Here is a 24,502-nt window from a genome sequence, read left to right as displayed (position 1 = left end):
AGAGCAATGATACAGTACTAAGAAATGAGTTAAATCTTATCAACGAAACTCACTAGATTAAGAACGTTTAAAGGAGTTAGCTGTGCGAAGCAATTCATAAGGACGCCATTGAAGAGATTTCATAATTCAAAGAGATTTTGATTTACTTGTTGGCATTGTAAAAAAATAGAGCGTAATTTCTTCATAAATGGCATAGGCCTACTTGAAAACGTCGGATTCACGAATGTCACTCAGGCCTTCCTTTGGACTTAGGCAGTGATCGCATATAAGAAGTATAGTGGACCTAAACGACTTAAGTGGAAGGATCCATCTCGGATGCAGTCCTCGTGAAATCAATTAACTCTTTATAAACGAGGTAACTTTTAAAAAACATTACAGTATTAGCATGAAAGAAATCAAGCATTCTTAGCTATACTGATACTGCGAATCAAATGTAATGACAAGACTTATATTGGGGGTACATACTACAGAAGCAACATCATAAATTGTAGTAATAATAATAATAATAATAATAATAATAATAATTTAATAATAATAATAGTGATAATAATAGTAATAATAATAAATTTATTATTTAAATTGTATTATTATTATTATTGTTATTATTATTATTATTATTATTATTATTATTATTATTATTATTATAACATTAGTTCCAGCTTTCACTTCGTGCACGACCTACTGCTCATCTACTGCGTGTTGAGTTCAAAGTATGTCATCGCTCACTGTATGTCGTCATGTGGCTAGTCGATGAGCCTAGAGAATTCAATCTTCCTACACTTCCGCAGAGGCGTATTACCTATGTGCCAGAAAAGTTACCTAGCAAATACGGCGTTCATTCTGAAGAGTACTTACCGATACGTACGGAACGCCTGTGGTGGCACGAATGTGAAATGTTTGGAAACACGTACTGAGGTGAGTTTTTTTTCTTACTGTCGGGATATGGGGAGAGGGTGAAGACGATTACTTACGTATTTGTTGACATTAACTTCGACGGTTAACATGGACACGGTGCATTTGATTTGTACTGTGGAATGTTGCCGTACGCAACCGATAATAACAAATACCCTGCGTACGACTTGCCCGCGCAAAACACAGTTCGAAAGAGGTTATGGTAGCACATAGATTTTACAGACCGCCATCTGTTGCTACGACGTTCAAGTTACACTGTACACGTTCTTCAGTTCAGATTGAACGCCTTGATTAATAGGCAACTTCTCTGACATAAAAGCTGAAACTCGCTTCAAATCGCTGACTCACAACAGTGACGTCTTGACACACTTTGAAATGAACACCCGTATATACGCGAATACACAATAAAATACACTACAATACAGTGTTAATATGCATTATACAGGGACATCATTTTATATTTACTTCAGTTTTTAATGTACTTCACTCCCACCGTTTCTATTAGTAAACTTCCCCTACTGCACATAGAACCAAGGCCGTATATGCAGTCTAAGTTATCGTATGGTCACAGTATACAGTACTGAGTGAGTATAGTACGTTCCAGAAATATAGTCGTATTTTCCAGTGAATAAAGTGCATTCATTATTGAGTCATATTTTCTCACAGGTTGTGTCCGTTTCGTTACGTCACTTACCGGATTCCCCCACCCGTTTCTAGTGGCCCCTCTGTAAAGCTAGTGGATGGGCTGTGAACTCTTTCCTGAAAAAATCTGCTGTCAGGAATTCGACTTCTACGTAATATTATACAACTGTTTAAAATAATTTAAATGAAAGGGCATCGTTAAGTAACTGTCACGTGATTTCCCCCTTTCTACGACCCTGCGACCCAACTACTTGGACGAACAGTAGATAGCAATCTGTGTCAATTTATTTGTGCGAATCGGACAGAAGTGAAGATTGAATTTACAATACGTAAGTTAGGTACTGTGATGTAGAATATGTATAGAATTATTTCAAGAGGCACTGGATTATGGCCCCCCGTGTCGACTGATGCTTTGCATTATTCCTTTTGGGGTTACTGTAAAACAGTTGTGTTGGTTAAACATCCTACAACAATAGAAGAATTGAAGAATTACATTTCAGAAACAGTACATTAAATTTCAGAAGATATGCTTAAACATTTTTTCGATAATATGTACACAAAAGAACTGTAGCCTTTATAGAAATGAACGGTCATCGTTTTCAACAATTTCTTTAAATATCCAGATTTTGTTTATTTTTCAATTTATGCTGTAGACAGTGTACTATACATTGCATAATGAATACGTCGCTTGGATAGTTCAGTTAGTGAGTAAAAGCACTATTATTGTTACTACTATACTGTATTTTTAGTAAATAAAAACCTAACGAAAATTATTATCAAACTGAAAATCCTAATATATCCTAGTTTATGTACATGGATGCAATACTCCTCTTCCCTCCTATATCTAGTAAAGTGTTTGTTTGCATTTTACTCTATTAAATTACACATTGAATAATATATACATATGTACATATCTGTAGAAATGTGAAGAGAGATTGAGTGAGTGAGTGAGTGAGTGAGTGAGTGAGTGAGTGAGTGAGTGAGTGAGTGAGTGAGTGAGTGAGTGAGTGAGAGAACGATTTTATTGAGAAATAACAGGAAAGTATATATGGAACCAGTCTTACTACTGGAAACCACAAATACTAGAGAATACATTATTTCAGTCTATGTAGAGACAAGAGACTGAAATTAGATACATGATCATAATAATTACAGTATGTAATCGAGGAATTGGTTATAGGCGTGTCGTCTGGTTGGTTGTCTATTTAAAATGATTATTCTCGGACGAATTTCTCACATTCATTGTTTAGGCACTGTCTGAAGACAGATCTGGATCCGAGAAATAACACCAACAAGGCATCACTCATGAGGCAACTAAGACAGGAGATAATAGAGTAGGATGGTCAGTTATTTTTTCCCTCCATTACATACATCGCTGACTAGATACATATTATACTAATCAGACTTCAGATCATATTCATTATCCATCCCCTTCGTTATAGAGGGTCACGATATAGCTATATATAGGCCTGTAAAGGGTGGAAGTGAAATAGCCTTGCAGATTTCCAGAACGAATAGCTATTCTTGAATGTAACAAAACCCTATAATATCATATTGGTGGAAAGTTTATAGTTTTTTTTTTTTTTCAGAAATCTCTTATTCGGTAAATATTGCGAATAGGATCGTGATTTTTCTCCATATCGATAGAAAATCTAATAAAAAATCATTTATCTCCCTGGCATATTTCAATAGCATACACGGTTTTCGTGCAAATTTAATTTTAGAAAACACAAAATTCAAGCCATTGCACGAAGCGAACGGGTGGCAACATCTTGGCAGGTAGCAGCTTACGTACGGAGACTCACCGAGTTCGTTGACCTCTTACATCTGTATCAATAGTAGAATGTGTTAGTAACGATGTTGTCGGACTGCTGAAACTTCAAACTTAATTTTTTAAGGAACTGTGCAATTAATCAAAAAATAATATAGGGTTTTCTATTCATTTACGTGTAACCTACCGTCCCTTTCAATTAGCAAGGTTAATTCACTTCCATTCTATATATCTTTTCAGAATAACGTCCATTAAGAATAAATGTATTTTATGTCTTTAATATCCTATATAGAAAATACTTCCTATCTATGAAATATGCATCCATATTCAGAAAATCTGTTCAGACAAAGATATTGGGGTGTAAAAACTTCTACATTACTTACTTAAAATTAACGCAAGTCTAGTCATTTTGGAAGATATAGTGAGTAGTAAGAGAAATGCCTCATGGCCTCTTTTTACTGCATTACTTACATTATGGTCATTTTATGGCATTACATTTTTAGAAAACCCCATTTCGTCGGAAATAATTATACATATTTATATAAAGAAATTGATGATTGTCGGTGGGATTTAGCAAACACTTCACCTTAAAGCTTAATGTTACTTAGTTGTTACTTACAAATCCGGTTATAGCAGTAAGACCCTTTGCAACTCCTTCTATAATTCTTCCAACTAAAATCGTGCTGATGTTCTGGGCCGCTGCGATTGCGATCCACCCCACGATGTAGCATATGTGTCCTAGTATGATGGTCCGGCGTCGCCCACAAAAGTCCGTGATAGTGCCTCCCAGAACGTATCCTACAGGCGAGACAATCGAGTACACGCTTGCTGCAACACATCACAAATCGAAACAATTCTTGAACAAGAGAAGGCCACGAATTTACCAAGTAGTAAAACATTAAATACAGACTCAAGGGAATTTGAAATTCAGAAGAATACAGCTATTGCCAACTCCATCTACGCTAAATAATGTAGTAGCTGATTCAATGTCGTTAAATAACCAATTAAATCTTCATTAATTTCATTCACTGTTCTTCCCAAGGGCAGGTCTTTCACTGCAAATCCAGCTTTCTTCAATCTCTTCTATTTTCTGCCTTCCCCTTTGTCTCCTGTGAACCATATATTAATATGGTCTATCATTAGATATATTCTTTTGACCCGAACTCTTCTCCCGTTCACCATTATCTCCAGTGCATCCTTCAGTAGGCAGTTTCTCCTCAGCCAGTGACTCAACCAATTCCTTTTCCTTTTACTGGTCAGTTTTAGAATCATTCTTTCTTCCTCCATTCCTTTCAACACAGCTTCATTTCTTATTCTGTCTGTCCTCTTTACAGGTTCTATTCTCCATACGAGGTGTAGTCATTCAATTCTGAGATCTATCCCATAAATGGAAATAGAATTACCCGATTTAAATTTGGCTGCCTTCCCCTTCAAAGTAGTCCCCTTGGGCAGATAAACATTGATCCCAGCGAGTATGTCATTTTTGGAATGTCTCCTGGAAGTCGCGTTCTTGAAGCCTGTCAAGCAACTTCTGTTATTCGCGTTGGATCTCCTCCACAGTGGGAAAACAGCGACCCTCTAGCTTGAATTTCATCTTCGGAAACAAAAAAAAAAAGTTCGAAGTGGCGAAATCTCGTGAATACGTGGGGTGAGGAACGAAGACCATCTTGTTACGGGTGCAAAACTGGCGTGTTGCGAGAGCTCTGTAAGCTGGTGTATAGTCATCATGGAGCATCCATTTGGATGTGGACGTGAGAATCATTTAACCCCTCCAAATGACATGTTGACGTAGTCAGCAACTTCTCTCATGGTGATGCTTCGATCATCAAGCACAATTTTTGGAATTTTTCGACATTTTTGGCAGCGTTGCACGAGTAGGATAGTCAACCTGACCTCTCGTCGTCCTCCAGCAATGTTCTGCCATTTCTGAAACACGAATGCCACTCAAAACACCTCGCCTGACTCTTCGATTCATTCCCGTAGGCTTGCTTCAACATTCCATGGGATTTGGTTGCCGATTTCCCGAGGAACTTGATATTGGCTCTCTGCTCCAGTTTCTCGTCCATCGTAATTTTGCAAATGCACGGATGCACGTGCTAACAAAACCTTGTGTGACACAGGTCTCAATGAAGATAGCGCTTTGAAAATTTGTGTTGCGTCTCTTCAAGGTCGTCTAGTGTCACTGCTGCGCGCGAGTGTCAATCACGTGATCCCTTCGCCCACAGCAGATACAGTCTCGAAATTTAATGATCACATCTCGGTGACACATTTCGCTTCTATTTGTTTCTCTTCACTTCGTCCTAATGTCCATGTTTCTGTCCCACATAATGCCATACTCCACACAAAGGACTTCACTAGTCTCTTCCTTAATTGTTTCTCCACAAGTTAAAGCTATATTACAACACAATATCCTGTGTAACACTGGAATTGTGACTGAAACAAGTCATATGACAATCGAACTACGTTGTTAAATTAATACACATCAATGTAATTTACTGTATTTATAGATTGTATATTGGAATACATTAGTAAAAGTGACGCTCATATATAGCAATAAAATAGGTATACCATGATTATTGTACGGTGACGGTTTGATATGTGGTGTGATAACAGTAAGGGAATTATAGTAAATAATTGTATTGTCATGAATGCAAATTAAGAGTTAATGATAAGAAAATAAATGTCTTTGTGTTTAAGAAAGGTGTATAATTAAAGAAAGAATAAACATGATTCCTGGGCAGCAATGCTTTGGAATGTGTAAGTGAAATCAATAATCCATTATATCAATTGACTGAGATAATGAGATAATGCAATAAAAAACTCCAAAATGCAAATTTGAAGAGAGGAAATGTATTAATCCATTATATCAATTCACCGAGATATTGAGATACTGGTATAAATAACTCTGAAATACAAATTTGAAAACAGGACATGCATTGTTAGTGATTAAATGGAGCCTGAAAATTGAGGAATTTATTTGGCTAAAATAGACAGGAAAATAGGCAATTAATATTCAGCAAATAGGCAGTAAACTATTAAAAATATGCATTTAAAATTACGAACATAGACAGTAAAAATCATAAAAATAATAATGTAATGATATGGAGTGTTTAATAAACCTGTGTACCATATTTCAGTACTTATTGTTACTTTTCTTGGTTACATGCCACAATATGTTTTTTTAAGTTCCGGAATGTCATAGTCTCCTGCCTGAGAGAATATTTTTCATAATTTTATTGAAAAAGATCTTTCTACTTCCACCGAAGTCATTGGAGCAAATTTAAAAATGCTATTGTGAATGAGCTCATGTAGTTAACCATAGCGCAAATTAAAGTGTCAGTCCTTCTAATCGCTTTCCATACGAATCGCTCTGCCAGTGAATTTACTATTTTTCCTTCTATTCTCCGTTTTCTTGGAAACTATAGAAACTGAACCTCTCAGGATATGGAAATAAACTAATTTAGTACCAACTCTGCCGACTAGGTCAGCATGGGCTGGTTTTTAGGCACTCCGCCACGAATGATTCAAATGTATTTATATGTAGTGATATTTTTAATAGATATTCCCATTATACAAGAATATTATTTAAATTTTGCAACAGGTGCTTCAATTATAAAATAAGAACTTGTTTTCATTTTCATTTTTAATATATTCGGAATTTGTACAATATTTCTTTGTACTGATTATTTAATTTATACATAATATTAGAATAAAGCAAACAAATGTTTTAGGGGTGATATAGAATTTCAGAGATGTACAAGTATTGTTGAATAAGTGACGAAATGGAAGATGTAAAATATATTACATAGTCTTAACAAGTGTTAAGACAGATTGCAGTGACCACAATTGTGTGGAAAAAGAATGGGTACATTCCTGTAACGAAATAATGTTAGCGAAAATATCAAGAATTACAGAAGAAATGATAATATTCCTTAGTATATTTTTGGAAAGTACAAAAAAGGCGAAAGAAACTAAATAATCAAGTTAATCCACTCATTTATTCATAGTGTTCTGCCAAAGGGTAGGTCTTTCACTGCAAACCCAACATTCTTCAACCTTTCCTCTTTTCTGCCTTTCTCTTTGTCTCCTCATATGATCCAATTATCTTAATGTCATCTATCATCTGATTTCTTCTGCTCCGAACTCTTCTCCCGTTCACATTCCTTCCAGTGCATCCTTCAGAAGGCAGTTTATTTTTAACCAGTGACCCAGCCAATTCCTTTCCCTCTTCCTGTTCAGTTTCAACATCATTCTTTCTTCATCCACTCTTTCCAACACAGCTTCGGTTAAAATAAATGTGAAATAAAATTTTAAATTGTCAGTGTAAAATGGAAATAGACTCACCTATGTATGTACAAAATTGTATGTTGATAAGCTAATGACAGCTAAATGACAGAAGGTCAATGCTGTCATTCAACTTTGTAACGTACTATGTGTAACCAAATAAACTAAAAAGTAAATAACTCAAAACTTTACAGCAAATAACAGAACAGACTGCAAAGCCTAAGATTTTAAGTAATTTTAATACACATACTGCACTCTAACCATGAGAAAAACTTTGGGGAATGAGACGAAGCGGGGTAATGCTGTGAATGAATGTTGATGTCATAAGATGTCATAAGGTCACACGTGGATACTCGTATCGTTATGGGCGAGCTCTCACAGCACAAACAATACCATTGATACACACATATTGATACTACCCTAGTTACAAAATTAGATCACTGTTAATCTCCTGGTCTTTTAATTTCTCCATACAGGAAATAACATATGCAGGAGAGCGCATGGTATTTAAACTGACGTTATAACGGTAATATTATCTATCTACTTCGTTTCAATAGACGACGCAGTAGTAAGCACATTCCTTTCACGGTTGATCTTCTGGTTGGAGAACAGTACGTACCTATGTATGCAGCCTGTTGATCGTTGAACGTGAAGGTGTTGTTTTCTTCCTTTAGACGAGGGATAAGCACGGCGGTGTGACTCAGACCCATACCGTACACCAAGAAGCCGAAGTCTACACATATGAGCATGACGATCTGCCAACAAAATAAAGAAATGTTCATGTTTGTCTTGACCCTACGCCCCAACAGGAACATTAAGAATTGCTATGCTATTTATTACGTGTAATAGTTAAATTCTCTTTCTGTAAATAAATCTAGTATAAGTCTATCAGCTACAGTGAAATGTAACAATAACAAGTATAATGACACTCGAGAGGAAATTAAACGCAGAATAAATATGAAAAATGACTGCTCTTATTCGGTTGAGAAGCTTTTGTCATCCAGTCTGCTTTCAAAAAATGGTGAAAGTTAGAATTCATAAAACAGTTATATTACCGGTTATTCTGTATGTTTGTGAAATTTGGCCTCTCAAGTTCAGAGGGGAACAGAGGTTAAAGTTGTTCGAGAATACGGTGCTTATGAAAATATTCGGGGCAAAAAAAGGATGAAGTTAGGCCTACAGGACAATAGAGAATGTTACACAATACAGAACTGCACGCAATGTATTCTTCACCTAACATAATTAGGATCATTAAATCCAGAAGTCTGATTAGGGCAGGACATGAAGTGCGTATGGGTGAATCCAGGAATGCATAATGTGTTAGTTGGAAGAGCTGTGGAAAAAAGACCTTTGGGGAGTTCGAGAAGTAGATGGGAGGATAATATTAATATGGATTTGAGGGAGATGGATATGATGGTAGGGACTGGATTAATTTTGCACAGGACAGGAACCGATGCGGGCTGATGTGAGGGCGTCAATGAACCTCCGGGTTCTCTAAAAGTCATTTATAAATAAGTGAGTAATTATATTGAAATTTATTTCATTTTATTCACTTCACAGGTCTGAGAAAATATTAGGCTATTTTATTTTGTAGAATTAAAGTCAACATGTGTCTAAACCTAATTTTGATGTGCTGAAATGGAATCTGCTTTTCGATTTCCGTATCAAGCAAGGTTATTTTACATAAGGCATAAAGTTAACCTGTTTAATGATTTACTGATTTGTAATTTATAATCATACGATATACAAGCAAGAAACAATGGCTAAAATAGCTTGAATATATTATAATGAGAATACAAGACTTTAAAATGAGTCATGTGGGCTTAAAGTTCTTTTAATTACTTGAGAATAGCCTTAATCTTTTTTTGTTGTAAAGAATCCCGATTTGACTTGCATTTGTGTTCCAGATGGGGTTATATTTCTTACTAATCATCAACCACAGTCAGCCATCATAGAGACATTCTATTTACCCTGGTATCTCGTTTTCACCTATTATATGTATATCCTGATGATATTTCTTCACTTCGTGCCCTACGTTTTCATGAAAATTTATCCATATGAAAATGCCGAAAATGTAATATCAAGCTTATGTTAAAACCCAGTGCCTGTAAATTTGATCACGGCTTTCACAATCTGTTCATATTGGATGTTCTTATTACTACCCCGAAAATTTTTAATGACATCCTTGTATGATTGCCATACTTGAAGCTTCAGGGAGTTCATGGTACTTCTAAATGAGGGTTTGATAATTTTGATTTCTAATTTAGAATGATTTTGTTCTACGTAATTTGTAATTTATTTGGATTTTGTTCTAAATGTAGGGCTTGATATTATATAATAATTTATTTTATCCATGACTAATATCTAAACTGGTCTTTATTTCACCATCCTTAGTAACATCCTATTCACAGCAGTGAATTAAAATTTTTTAATTTATTGGTTTAAATTAAAAACATATTCCTTGACAATCAACACATTAGCAACAATAAAATCCTACATTCTTTCATTTGTATCTTCTTCGCAACAAAAGCATTACAAAGAAAAGGCGTACAATTTAAAATTCAATTTAAATATTGATAATTAATTTTAGATGCCGACAATGGCTAAAATAATGTATAACACAGGAGGGTAAATAGATTTTATGTCCTCGTGGAAATTATTACCCTCGGCTTCACTTCTGGCTCTAAACTTTCTTCTCGCGCATAAAATCTAATAATTTTACTTTCTTATACTATAAATTACTATTATTGTCATTTTTTCTTGGATGTTATTCTTCAGATTTCTTTATTGCTTCAAATTGATGAATCTGTAACAATAGAAATAATTTGGAGTTGTTGTTGATTGTGTTTTTGGTACATTTGTTAGTATGAAAATGTAGGGCGTGGGGTAATGTTGAAATGTCTTTATTGTGATTTTGCTGTATTTGAAATTGGTATATCGTTGAAATATCGATGGCATAGATGTAATACCAGTTATGTGCTTTTCCCAAATTTTCATGGGAGACATAAAACTGTTTATTATTTATACATTCTATCTACTTGAACCATTGAAAGCACCAATCATCAGTAAGAATCTAGTATTTTTACTGATTGTTGTGGTTTTCAACATTCTTACTGATTATTGTACTTTTAAATGGTTCAAAACGATACAATGTATAAATGATAAACAGTTTTATGTCTCTCCTGAAAATTTTGGAAAAATCACATGCGTCGTATTGGATCTAGGCCGTTGATATATTTATTGCTAATATAATTGAAACATTTCTAACTTGGAAAACGCAGTTTGATAATTGATTGTTATTAATCCTTATATTATTTGTAAATTTGTAATTTGGAATGGTATTTAATTACTTGTGCATGTTATCATATAGATATTTGATTACGCAAATGGTATATTTGTTAGTATGGAAATGTAGTTATCCACAAATTTCAAAACATATAATATTACAAACTATGTAATGGGGAATGTTGAAATATACGTTAAAAATACATACAAGCATACACGCATACATATATCCATACATACATATGTGTTTATCTTCACCTGTGGAAACAATCGCCTCTTGGCTGAAGTGCAGTTATCTTCCTGTGACAAAGTCGTAAGCTCTTCTTCATCGACATGTTGTTCTGTTTCAGCCATTACAGTTAATCGTAGTATCTGCTTTTTCTTGCAATGCTATCTCATATGTGTTTTGGTACCTATGGATTTGAAGCATGCCATTATATGAGTTACCCCAAAAAGTTTATTAATGTTATTGGTAAGAGATAACTTGCTTGTGAATACTCTGTCTCAGTGAGATGACAACATCGTTTATGGTAATGACATTTAAAACATATATATATTGAAAGATACAGACCAATTTATTTTATAGTATACTTATAAGGTATTACTTGTTGGGTTATTTTTCGTGTCATAAAAATATATGTTGAACAACATTTTCTGTTTGTAATATTAAATCATAAAATGATGTGCCACAGTGATGATAGATAAGTAATATTTCTTATACATATTATTGCACTTACAGGAGTTTTACAAGGAAACGTAAAGGAATGCCAAATATTTCATAGTACTAATGCTGCTTAGCAATATTCCTGAAAAAGAGAAACTTTGTAACACTGGGAAATACAGGGCGTCTATAAATTCTGTAACTATTTTCATGAAAACGACATAGTACTTCTAATTTGTGTACATAATGAGATCGTGTTCAAGTTACAACAGCATTTACATGTGAAAATAGCCATTGGTTCCTTCGACGTGTGCTCTATTTATGTCTCTGCACAATTTCCATCTGTCTAGGATTGTACGAAATGCATTTTACAGAAGCCATGGTGAGATTAGTAATGCTGCTTTAAGAATTCTTACATTCAGTTCAGCAAAGTCAGCCACGTTTTGTGTGCAACCTTGGATTTAACAAATTCTCACACAAAAAAAATCTAATGGTGTAAGGTCCAGAGATATTACGTCTATGGTCTACGGCTTCTTCGTCCTATCCACCAGTTGGAAACACTTGATTCAAGTAATCTCTAACAATGAAAGCATGAAACAAGGCTCACCGTGCTGTTGGAAAATAACATTATTTAAAATACCGTCTTGTTCCAATTGTGACTGCGGAAATTCTGTCAGCATATCCAAGTAGGAGGCCCCATTAATGGTGTTCTCTTGGAAAAAGATCTTCGTCTGCGCGATTCCCAGCTACACATTGGTCTTTGAGTTACCTCTGATGTGCTTAAATGCGACAGATACGATGGTTTCAATGTAAACTCATCGTTGAAACTCATGTCTCATTAAATCGTCTGTCTCCACAGAATCCAACAAATCCATGCACAATGCCTTACGTTCCTCAAGGTCCTCTTCATGCATTTAGTATAACACTTGCAAATGATAAGCACGCTTTTTCAAGACGAATTGTAGCATTTTGAACACTGTTGATCGAACACACGAACAGATGCAGGACTCCATTCAATTGACTCGCGTATAGCTTCAACATCGGCTTCATCAGAGGAAGGCCGACCTAGTCGACACTCACCAGCGACTGTGCCTGTTTTAAACAAATTAAATTAAACTTATTCAACAGTCTCCATATCAAATTATTCCTTGGTCCAGTCTTCTTAAATTTTCGCTAAAACCGTCTTCACAGATCACCGTATGGAACAATTTGTAGAACCCATGTTACAACGGCAAAATGATCAGCAACAGTCAACATAGTGCCTGGTGATAATCTTGCAAAAAATATTCGTACGTTAGCTGAAACACAAAAATAGTTACTTATTTTCTAGACATAATACCTTTGCAATGTAATGAAATTTTAGTATTTAATACGTTATATACATTTTTCACAATTAAGCTGACTTTGCATTTCATACCTTAACGTTTATTTCATTTACTAGACTTTAAACCCAGTAGACCTACTATATACAGTGTAGTCAGGTTGGTCACATACCCTGCATTTTGCCCAGGCTAGCGCAGTATTGGTTTTTTCCTATTATAACTTTGAGATGAGAGAAATAGCAAGATGAAGTAAGAACAAGTGTTTTTTAAGACTCGGGACTTTCCTTTTATGAATCACATTATAGACGCGCTTCAGGTATTATGAAATAATCGGTCAGTATGAAATAGTGGTTTTCTCTCTTTAAAATGTCACAACCTACCGGAAACCACGAAAACTACTTCATATTATCCTCCTGCCGTTACGTTTACAGTCTCGCTTGAGTTGAACTAGTGACTCCCTCTGTTCCAAAATATGGTATAGAAAGAATGTTAAATGTTATGTTTTATTTAACGACGCTCGCAACTGCAGAGGTTATATCAGCGTCGCCGGATGTGCCGGAATTTTGTCCCGCAGGAGTTCTTTTACATGCCAGTAAATCTACTGACATGAGCCTGTCGCATTTAAGCACACTTAAATGCCATCGACCTGGCCCGGGATCGAACCCGCAACCTTGGGCATAGAAGGCCAGCGCTATACCAACTTGCCAACCAGGTAGACGGTATAGAAAGATGTCATTAATCTGTTCCGAAATATGGTATAGATTTGTTAAAGTTCTCAGTAATATAAACTAACTTTAATACATCTGCTATATATTTATTTGTTTGATAAATTAAATAAGAAGAACATCGGTGATTTCAACTCCATCTCAATGTCTTTAACTCAAGTTTCATCAATAGCGACAATTCAACCAAAGAATGCCTGAATTTCAACGTGGAACCTTACTTTCAGTAAAATTGCAATGTCCAGACATTTCTGCTTTTGTTCAGCAGTCAAATAGTGAAGGACCCATCGCGCAGAAATTTTTCTCTTCTTTAAGTCGTTTACGGGATACTTACGTTGGTGGAATCTCCGTCGCTTCAGAAAGTGTGCCACATGTCGCACCCACTGTGTTCTTCTTCAAGAACATCTGTCACAATTATCACACTTGTTGATGTTTCGGCCTTCCTGGTCTTGGATCATCGTCTATGATCATACGACCAACACGAAAACGATGAGCACAACGAGAAACTATGCTACGGTCCATTGTGAACTCACCACAAACTTCACTGTGGTTTTCTGTGCGGTTTTTGTTACGTAAAGTTTGGATTTTAATGTATGACCTTTGAGCTTCAAGTGTAACAGTACCCGAGACACATGCAGGTTCCATTTCTAGCTCTCGTTATTTAAACACAGAGTACGCTATTCATTAAACAAAACATGAGCCTCTTCATCAAGATTTCAACAGCAACTGACGTAATTTTCACTGTTGTTGCGTTACTACATTTGCAGTTCTCCCAACCTGTGCATTATTTATGAAATGGCCCTCGTAGTTCTTCAAGAAAACGTTGTTCAGATATCCCAAGCCACAAATATTAACTTTGTTATGTTGATGTGTCTGAATAAATAATGTTGCTCTAATTGTATAAGTTTTCGATTCTATTTATCTGTAAGCAGCGTTATTTTCATATATAAATGGTACAAAATGTAAGAGACACCGTATGAAAGGTATAATATATTATGCAGTAGGACTATTCTATCTCAGTACATACTATATTCAGTCAAAATGATAGTGAAAACGCAATAACAAATAGCTCATGAATATTCTCTAAGTATATTGTGTAATAAATTTGTAATGCATTATTAAACTGGCTGAGTCATTGAATCTACTAGTTTAAGTTTTATTATATCATCTCATTGAGACAATAGAATACAAAGTATTTGTATAAGTATCGGTAATTAATTATAATGATGCGCTCTTGGCATTGTTATAATTATATTCCTGCGTTTGGTCACTGTAAATAAAAGTTTGGTGTACATCGATCAAATTAGCTTTACTTGGTACGGAGAGCAAGTTGCGAGTCAACAGTTCACGGTGCATTTCATCAGTCTCGCCATACACTACGGTACTGTGTGTTTTTTCATCTGTTTATATGTATACCTGTATGTAGCCTATAAGTCGGTGAACAGGAGTAGTACTCACATACAAAATACCACTTGGATTTAATAACAACAGTAACAAATTATTTATTTAAAAGCAGCTTATATGCAGTAAAATATATTTGTTACTAAGAATAGATAAATGTAAAAAATTTCAGAAGCCAGGCCACAATGTGTCCACACATGCTATGAGAAATCATTCGAGGTTAGATGAAAATATATTTACTGAAATATATTAAACAATATTAAATATCCGTGCATTGCAAACACACGCTCTCTGAGACGCTCTGAAGCAATGTAATATCTTGAGATGGGCAACAATTGTAACAATATGAATTTAAGAAGTACATTCGAGTTTCTTCCTCCAACCGCTTTTGTTAACATTAAGAAATAAAATAAATCGAATCTTAAAAACTTATCAACTCAATAAACAATTCAGATGCCACATAGAAATTTTTTAGTCACCATGACGCCCGGAATTTTATACTCCTGGTTTTTACAAAAATCAAAACGCATCTGAATACTTTATATCTAATTAAAGTTTGAAATTAAGAAGAGAAAAATGTAAATATAAGCACAAAGTTAAAATAAATCAAATTATGAGTGCGTGCTTTATGAGTCTCTACTAGTGTTGTGGCTAATCGATTAATCGATCAATTTCTGTTGTAAGATTAATTGATCAAAAATATTTAATCGAATAATCGAGTCGATTAAAATTCATCTGTTGTAGTTGATATTAATTATTATTTTTTAAATACAAATTCATACTATAAATTCCGACAATATTTGTCTCTTGGAAATTCATTACTTAAAAGCACTGTTATTTTCTAACTGTAAACCAGGTAGTGGAGGGAAAATCTTTGCACAAACACTTCAGAAAGAGATGGAGATATGAGGACAGTGACCTACTGTAGTCTACCTCTATTGAAATTTGAAACACAATGCGAAATCCTTATCAAGTTTTATGGTTTTCCAAGAAAACTTCCACCTTGTTGTCAACTCATCTTCTTAGCATATGAAATACATACTTTTCTGGGATTCGTCCCCCTCATTCCTTATAAAATAGCCATGTCTACACTGTTTGTAAGTGAGAGCGTAACTATCTTCTTCATTCTCTAAAATCTGGTAATTCGGATTACCAGACTTCTGTTTCGACCGCTATACTTTTGCAGGTTCTTGCAGTTTGTATATGACGGTTGTGTGTTTGGTTTGATAAAGAAAAAAAAAACAGTTTTCTGTCGTCTGTGAAAAGTGTAAACTCCATTATGTCACATGAGAATTTGAGAGGTAAACTCGGTGAAATGTTTTGATTTAAATTGAACGAACGTGGAGAAGTGCTTGACAGACAAAAAGTTTTTTCGTGTTTAGTGATGCAGGAAATATTGTTACTAAACGTAGAGCGCATTTAATTTGGAGTATGTGAATGCACTCACATGTTTAAAATCATGGCTGAACAGTATTAACTAGGCGAGTCTTCATACTTTTTGTTATTTAGGTTTGACTAAAAAATTCCGGAGTAATTTTATTGACACAGTAAATTATAAACCTCATAATCAATGTGTTATTAAGTAATTAAAATAGTTGTTTTGTAACACAGGTACATCATTTTATTTTTACTAACATTTTGTAATATTAACCTGGCTATAACTTTGGATCAACGATTAAGAACAGGAAACACCGTTTGCTATCCCCTTCCACGACTGGAGTTCGATGTTACTGGCGTACTATACAAACAAATCACTTTACTAGGTATAGGAGGGAAGAAAAGTAGTTCATCCTTTTACGTAAACTAGGAAATATCGCGGTTTTGAGTTTGATAATTTTCATTAGGTTTTTCTTTAATCAAATACAGTACAGGTTTAACAATGAGTGTTTTTACTCACGAACTGAGCTTTCCATGCGGACGTATTCTTTATGCAGTGTATATTATACTGTCTACAGCACATTAGCGTACACTATAGAGGATGAAGTTAAATTGAAAAATAATCATAATATGGATATTTAAACACATTTTTTAAAATGGTGGCCGTTCATTTCGATACAGGCTTCAGTTCTAATGTGCATATTATCGCACTATAGATTATTGTACGTAATTCCAATTACCAGGTTCGTACTTCGTATCATAACTCATGTTCAAATAATTCTTTACCTACTCTACAAAAAGAGACCTTACGTACTGTAAATTCAATCTTCACTTCTGCCCGATCCGAAAAGATAAAATTACTCAGACATCCTATCTACTGTCCGTCCAAGTGTTTAAGTCGCAGCGTCGTAGAAAGGGGGGAAATCACGTGACAGTCAATTACTGAACGAGGCCCTTTTATTTAAGTTATTTTAAACAATTGTGTGGGTATAATATTACGTAGACGTCCAATTCCTAACAAAAATTAATGTTCTCAGAAAAGAGCTAAGACAGCCCAGCCACTAGTATTTAAGAGAGGCGAATATAAACAGGTGGGGGAAACCAGGATCCGACGTAAGCAAATGGAAAAGATGCAATATTGAAAGCACTTTCGTCACTGGAAAACGCGAACATATTTTTGGAACGTACTGTTTACTTCGACCGTAAGGCTACTATGACTGTATATGCATTGTTGGATCTGTGTGGATGACGGTTGAACTACATTAGTAGAAGGGGTGGGAGTGAAGTACATTCAAAAACTCAGGTACAATAAAAATTGAAGTAAAAATAAAATGATGTCTCTGTATAACGATACAATACAGATATACAACATTTAATACTTATGCCTATCACCGAACACAAGTTAAATTTAACAATAATTGTTATTACAGTACATTAAAACATTTTTCAACTCGATTAGAACTGGATTAATATATCCATTAATCGATTAAATTCAAATAGTTAATCGATTAAATATTTTGATCGGTCGACAGCACTAGTGTCTACATATTATTATCAATGACTTTAAACATATTAAGTGTTTCAAATGAAAAATGTTTCTTTCTCTTTGATAAAACACATTTTCTTCTTTCCTAATAACGTGCTCGCTACCAAATTCTTCAGTTGGAGCACTCATTTTCAACCGTCTAGCTGTGTTTTGTTTTTGTAAACAAACCTGAATTATTACCCGGCGAATACGAGTGACGACCCGCCGGTTCTGAAAACTAAATTGTTTATCTGCTATGTCTTTGAGTACATTCGTGTTCCCTCCCAGTTGGCCTGTACATTAGAGCGTATCGACAAAATTCCGAAATTCAAAACGTAAGGATGTACAAAAGTTGTCTTGTAGTCTCTACTGTAACCTGTAAAAATCCTTGGTGTCTGATTACATTTTTTACCGAGCCCCAGAAGATCTAAAGATTATCGTATAGGCCCACCTAAAGTAAAATTTTTATTTATTATTTATTATTTTCATAAGTATTCGGTGCATGGTCAATGAGGCTTCTTTTCTATAATTTTTATTTTCTGAAAAGCTACTAAAAAAGAAAAACTTAAATTTCATTTGGTATTACGGATTGTGTCTGGGTGCAATGCAAGTCATAATACACTAAAATGATCCTTTTGTCTTAAGTCTTATTTTCTAAAATTTTGTCTGTATTAACGGTTTATTTCGACATTTGCTCTCAGTATCATCACTAAATGATACAGTGGAGAAATATTATGTTGACCACTAAAGATTTTTTTTGCGTCTCTACTTAAACTAACAGGTGCCATCACTATAGTAATGAGGAAACCTGTAAAAGTCATATTTCCACTGTTGTTACATTCTAGAATATGAAGGAATAGCTTCAACGAGTTATTGCGAGTGTTATTAAGATTTTCTATAATAGAAAGGAAATGGTTCTTCTTGTACAAAAGCAATAAAGGTAGGTAAATGTTTTTGATAGGAGTATTTTCTGTAGATATGTCTATTTTAATATAAAATAGGCAAATTGACTCGCTCTATAGATTAGAATCAAATTAAAATCATGATTTTAGTGACTGATAGTATTATTAACTATTTACAACCGGTTGCATATGGGTTATTTTTTGTATACTGCAACATAATTTTCTTCGAATTTCACTTCTAATACAAATTAATAATACCTAAAGGGCGGAAAAATGTGCGTTATGCCTTAAGTCAGTATCATCGGACTATACTATTGTCATTCACTCACGTAAAAACGGCAAGAGAGTACAGGCTGGTAATGAGAATCTCATCATTCCATTCTATCGATCTATAAATACTGGAATGAAGTTGTAATATAGTTATGATGACTTAAAAACTTACCTTAAATGTTAACTGCCACCGCCTGGATGATTAAAGGATGCATTATACTGAACCACGATATACATCCGTAAATTATCGAAAGAGAAAGATCGACATCTCTGACTCAAACAGTTTTCAACTTCGAAAAGTTTCTTTCCGTGTCACATGATGTTAGAGGTGCAAATGAAAAAAGCGCAGTAATATCATCGTTTTTCCCTCCACTCAAAATGTTACACATAACTTTATAACCGGTACTTTTTTTCAGAATTTGTGAAATTTTTCAAGTAGATTATCAAGTTTCTTGAACGGAATATTTGCAGAAATCGTCATATTACATAAATCCACATTAAATTCTGATCTTGTATGTCTTTCATTATTTGATATCGAAGACCTTTGTACGTTTTCGGTGCTGTTATAATGCTGTTCTATGTAATATTTCCTAAGTATTTTAATTTCATATTTGCGCACGGTACAAAAACTATTTTCCCCTTACGGAATCAAAATCTCTCTTCCGAATTTATTCCTTAGACTTTTTAATCCCAAAACCTTTGACTTCGGTATTTTAAATCACCTTTACACAACATTACCACCTGCACAAAGGCAATAAACAATATTGTAAACACTTGGCTTTCTTTCCCATACGACTACAAGTTGACAATGATGGTCATTTGTTGGTTCCTACTTGTACTGCCGCCCTCTCGTAGTGCATTTATGTTACTGCGCTTGTACCTGTGACGTCATCCATACTTCAGACTAAACTAACCTGTATCGCGTCGTAACGCACATTTTTCCTCCCTCTAATAATAACAATTAATGCATGAAAATATTGAATGCACTGAATTCAGATGCGATGCAGTGATAGAAGAAGGAATTTAAAATATTATTATTAATGTTTGGATCACTAGCAGTGAGGAATCACAAGGGGAAGATGAAGCAATAACGTTCGTAACAGCTGGTTCGGAGACAAACCACAGCGAAAGGATAAACTGGACAACAGTAGTTCAGATATATTCCCATTGAATGAAACTGCAAGCGAAAATGGAATATCGGCAGCATATACACTGAAGAGCAACAGATTGTCCCATTTTGTGAGCCAGAGACTGGGACAGTTCGCGAACGTGAGAATGGTATGTAACCTTTTCGTTCTAGGTGTGACAGAGACTATTGTGCCTATATAAAATACAGGGACATCACTTTATTTTTACCAACATTTTTAACATTAACCTGGCTATACTCGGAAACACTGTTACCCCCTTCCATTACAGGAGTTTGATGTTACTAGTGCAATATGTAAACAAATCATTTTACTAGGTATAGGAGGAGAGAAAAGTAGTGTATCCATTTATGTTGTAGGTAAATACGATATTACGATTTTCAGTTTGATCACCACTTTTACGGAATTTATCAAAATACAGTAGAGTAGTAACATTTTTTTTTTCAAAAACTCAACTTTTCAGGCGGCTATGTTCGTTATGTAATGTCTACTTTATTTAGCATATTAATTGTTGGTGTTAACATACAATATAGAGAGTGCATTTAATTTGAGGAGGTCATAAGTAAAGGGCTGTAAGTGCACTTAAGTTACTTTTGAGAAAATGGGGTTTAAATATTTAAGCTTTCGTAAAATCGGTGAAATTTTTATTTAAATTTTAATGTGTGATGCGATTAAAATATCCCTTTGCCACTAAAATTTTAGATACTTTTTCTTACACTGGATGCACTTAACTCATGTTATTACAAATGTCACTAGCATTCCTTTGCTTCTAGCCACCTCAATTCAAAAAAAGCTAATCTGAATTTTTAAACAAGTTGCTGAAAATGGTTGCCGTTCATTACAATGCAGGCTTTAATTCAGTACGCATATTATTAAAAACATTTTGAAGTATATTCTCTGAAATTGAATTTATCGTTTCTTGAATATAATTTTTTAGTACGATATTATTAATATAGGTTCTTTCTTCTATAGAAAACGCAATCACATTTATGAAACACACTATACACTGCAGTGTTTACTTCAGTGCTTGAAGACTTCGAATGATGCAACAGCGGCCGTAAGTTTGTGTGTCTGACGGGAGCAAGGACATTAGTGAAGGGGTGAGAGTGAAGTACATTCAGAAATGCAGGTACAATAAAAATGCAAGTAAATATAAAATAATGTCCCTGTATTAAATATTAATGCAGTGAATTATGTTCAAAGTATAGGATAATATTCATAATTATAGTGTGACATTGTGTTACGAGTATAAATGCATCGGCGGAACGCTATAGGCCTATAGGATCCGTTGAGAGCATAAGTGGTGTAAGTGAAAAATGGGTAATGAGGGTTAAAGTAAACGTTCTGTAAAATACAGCGCAAAGTAGGAATTAGTATTCAGTTTTTTTAACTGTTAGTAGTCAGTGGATAGCACGAAGGACATATTAATTGCTACTTTGCACTGTACTTCACAGAATTTTTACTTTAAAGCTCATTACACAATTTTGACTTACACCAATTCTGCTCTACATTGGCGACAGACACGCCATGGATTTATTCAATTAATCGAAATTTGCAGCTTGATGCTTTACTTTTCGCTGATGATCTGGTTCTCATAGCATCAACTGAAGATGATTTACAATATTGAGTACACAATTTAAATATGATCAGTGAAAAATATAACCTGGAAATTAATATTGAAATAACGAAGATCATGTAATTTTGTGGGAAATTACCTGTACCAAGTAAAATCTATTTGAATAATAAAATAATAGCAAGAGTAAATACTTTCACTTACCTTGGCTATACACTATCGTCTTATGATGAAGTAGACATTGATGACAAAATATGTAAGTATGATAAAACATTGGGGATCATTATTAAAATCATGAAACCTGCACTAGTACAAAGACACACAAGAATAGGCTTGTATAAAACCTTAGCACAGTCAGTATTAAGCTATGGCAGTGAAGCGTGGACTGTGAAGAATAAAGATGTCAGTAGAATAACAGCAAGTGAGGTGAGGTTCATGAGAGCAACAGCTGGATATATTCGCTGGGATCATAAAAAAATGAGGACATAATGCAAGAACTTCAAGTAGAACCCATTATGCAGTTCATCAGCAAGTATTAACTTCAGTGGAAGGGTCATCTCGAACGAATGGATCGATGCAGAAATCCAAAAGAAATATTTCATTACCATCCGCATGGCAAAAGATCTCTAGGTCGTCCGAAGAAGAGATGGACGTAAATTCTATTTTGAGACCGTAACAGGCCACTCGGCCTAATACTTGTTAGAAAGACGACGACCACTTATGCTCTGAACGGCTCATATTTTGTTTAGTGAAATATATTATTTATATCAAGTAACTAAAATTATGTGTAACTAAGTATGTGACTAATAATAACCCTTTGTAATTTTATTTATGTAATGATACAAGACTTTTTTCTTATATCCAAGCAAAAAATGATGCCATGAAATCCAGATAAATACTTCGCATTGTCTCATCACATAACGCTGCGTTAGTATCCAGTGCTTCAATTACCTCTAGTGTGACTGTACCGCCTGCGTTCTAAACAGGACAAGTGGCGCGCTCATCTGCCAGGTCCTCATTCTCCTTTGACGGGTAATACTAATAAGTAGCGTTGGATGTCGTCAATCTATACTCAATACATACCTAGTCTGTTGTGGGTTGCTTGGAGGCCAAAAGTAACGAAACGCAGGATTCCACTTATAATGCCTTACATATGCTCAAACAAAACAAAAAGCTGAAATGCATTGTTCTACAAATGTCACAAAACTCCAACATACATTGTAAAATTATGTTGACTTCGTTTAGCATCAAAATTAGTTTATGTTCTCCACTATTAATAATGAAAACTGGTTTCTAATTGACATAATCTTGACATTCTTATTTATGTACCTATCACAAGTTCAGAATATTGTATACAGGGTGTTTCAAAAATACGGGGCATAATTTCAGGTATGTATTTCCCACATGTAGACAAACAAAATAGTTCATTACAACATGTGTCCGGAAATGCTTCATTTACGAAATATGGCCTTCACAACATTGAAATTCACCGGAACGCTTTTCTTTCCGCAGGTCGTTGCCGTCAAAGGAGACATTAAGAGGGCACTCTGACAGTTCATTCCGAGGCGAAGGTTACATTCAGTGTTGTGTAGGCGTTAGACTGTGCCACATGTATTCAAATCAAGAGCTGGCAGGGATACACTTCATTGTACGGTAAGGCGGACGGCAATGCTGCGCTGGCTCGTCGTTTGTACCAGGAGAGGTACTCACAGCGACAATGTCCACATCGGAAGACATTTGTACGTCTCCATTACCGTCTGTGCGAGTATGGAAAATTTAACTCTCCTGGTTTGGGAAGGGGACGACCAAGATCTACAACTCCAGAAGTACAGGAGGAGATTCTGGAGGGCTGTGAACATGACTTCTTCTATCAGCACACGAAGGGTAGCGTTGCAAGTCAATGTTCCTCATACGACTGTCTGGAGACTGTTGAAAGAGTATCAATTGTATCCTTATTATTTGCAACGTGTACAGGCAGATTACCCTGCACGAGTTAGGTTCTGTCAGTGGTTCTTGCAGCAGTGTGGTGTAAATCCGAATTTTCCTGCCTTAGTATTATTTACAGATGAAGCACAGTTCACACGAGATGGCATAACAAATTTCCACAATCAGAATGTATGGGCGTATGAAAACCCACGTGCAACTGTTCCATCTCATCACCAGGTGCGGTTCTCCCTCAACGTGTGGGCCGGTATCATTGGTGATCGATTAGTTGGATCCCATGTACTTGTAAACAGACTTACTGGGCAGGCGTACACAAACTTCCTGGAAAACACCATACCTCATGTTTTAGAAGACACTCCACTGATCAATCGTCAACACATTCACTTCTTGCATGATGGCGCTCCTGCACACTTCAGTCGTACGGCTCGCCGGTACTTGGATCGAAGGTTTCCTGATCGATGGATACGTAGAGGTGGCCCAATTGCTTGGCCTCCACGCTCATCTGATCTCAACCCTCTCGATTTCTACTTGTGGGGCCATTTAAAATCATTGGTTTATTCATCTCCGGTGCCTGATTTGGAATCCCTTCGGAATCGAATTGTGGCATGTTCTGAGGACATACGCAACACTCCTGGAGTTTGGGATCGTGTTCGCAGGTCAATGAGACATCGATGTGAGGTCTGTATTCAAGCAGGAGGTGGACATTTTGAACATCTTCTGTAATGACAACGACCTGCGGAAAGAAAAACGTTCTGGTGAATTTCAA

Source organism: Periplaneta americana, chromosome 11 (assembly GCF_040183065.1).
Source record: "Periplaneta americana isolate PAMFEO1 chromosome 11, P.americana_PAMFEO1_priV1, whole genome shotgun sequence".
NCBI classification, from domain to species: Eukaryota; Metazoa; Arthropoda; class Insecta; order Blattodea; family Blattidae; genus Periplaneta; species Periplaneta americana.
Note: the sequence above shows the minus strand (reverse complement) of the source record.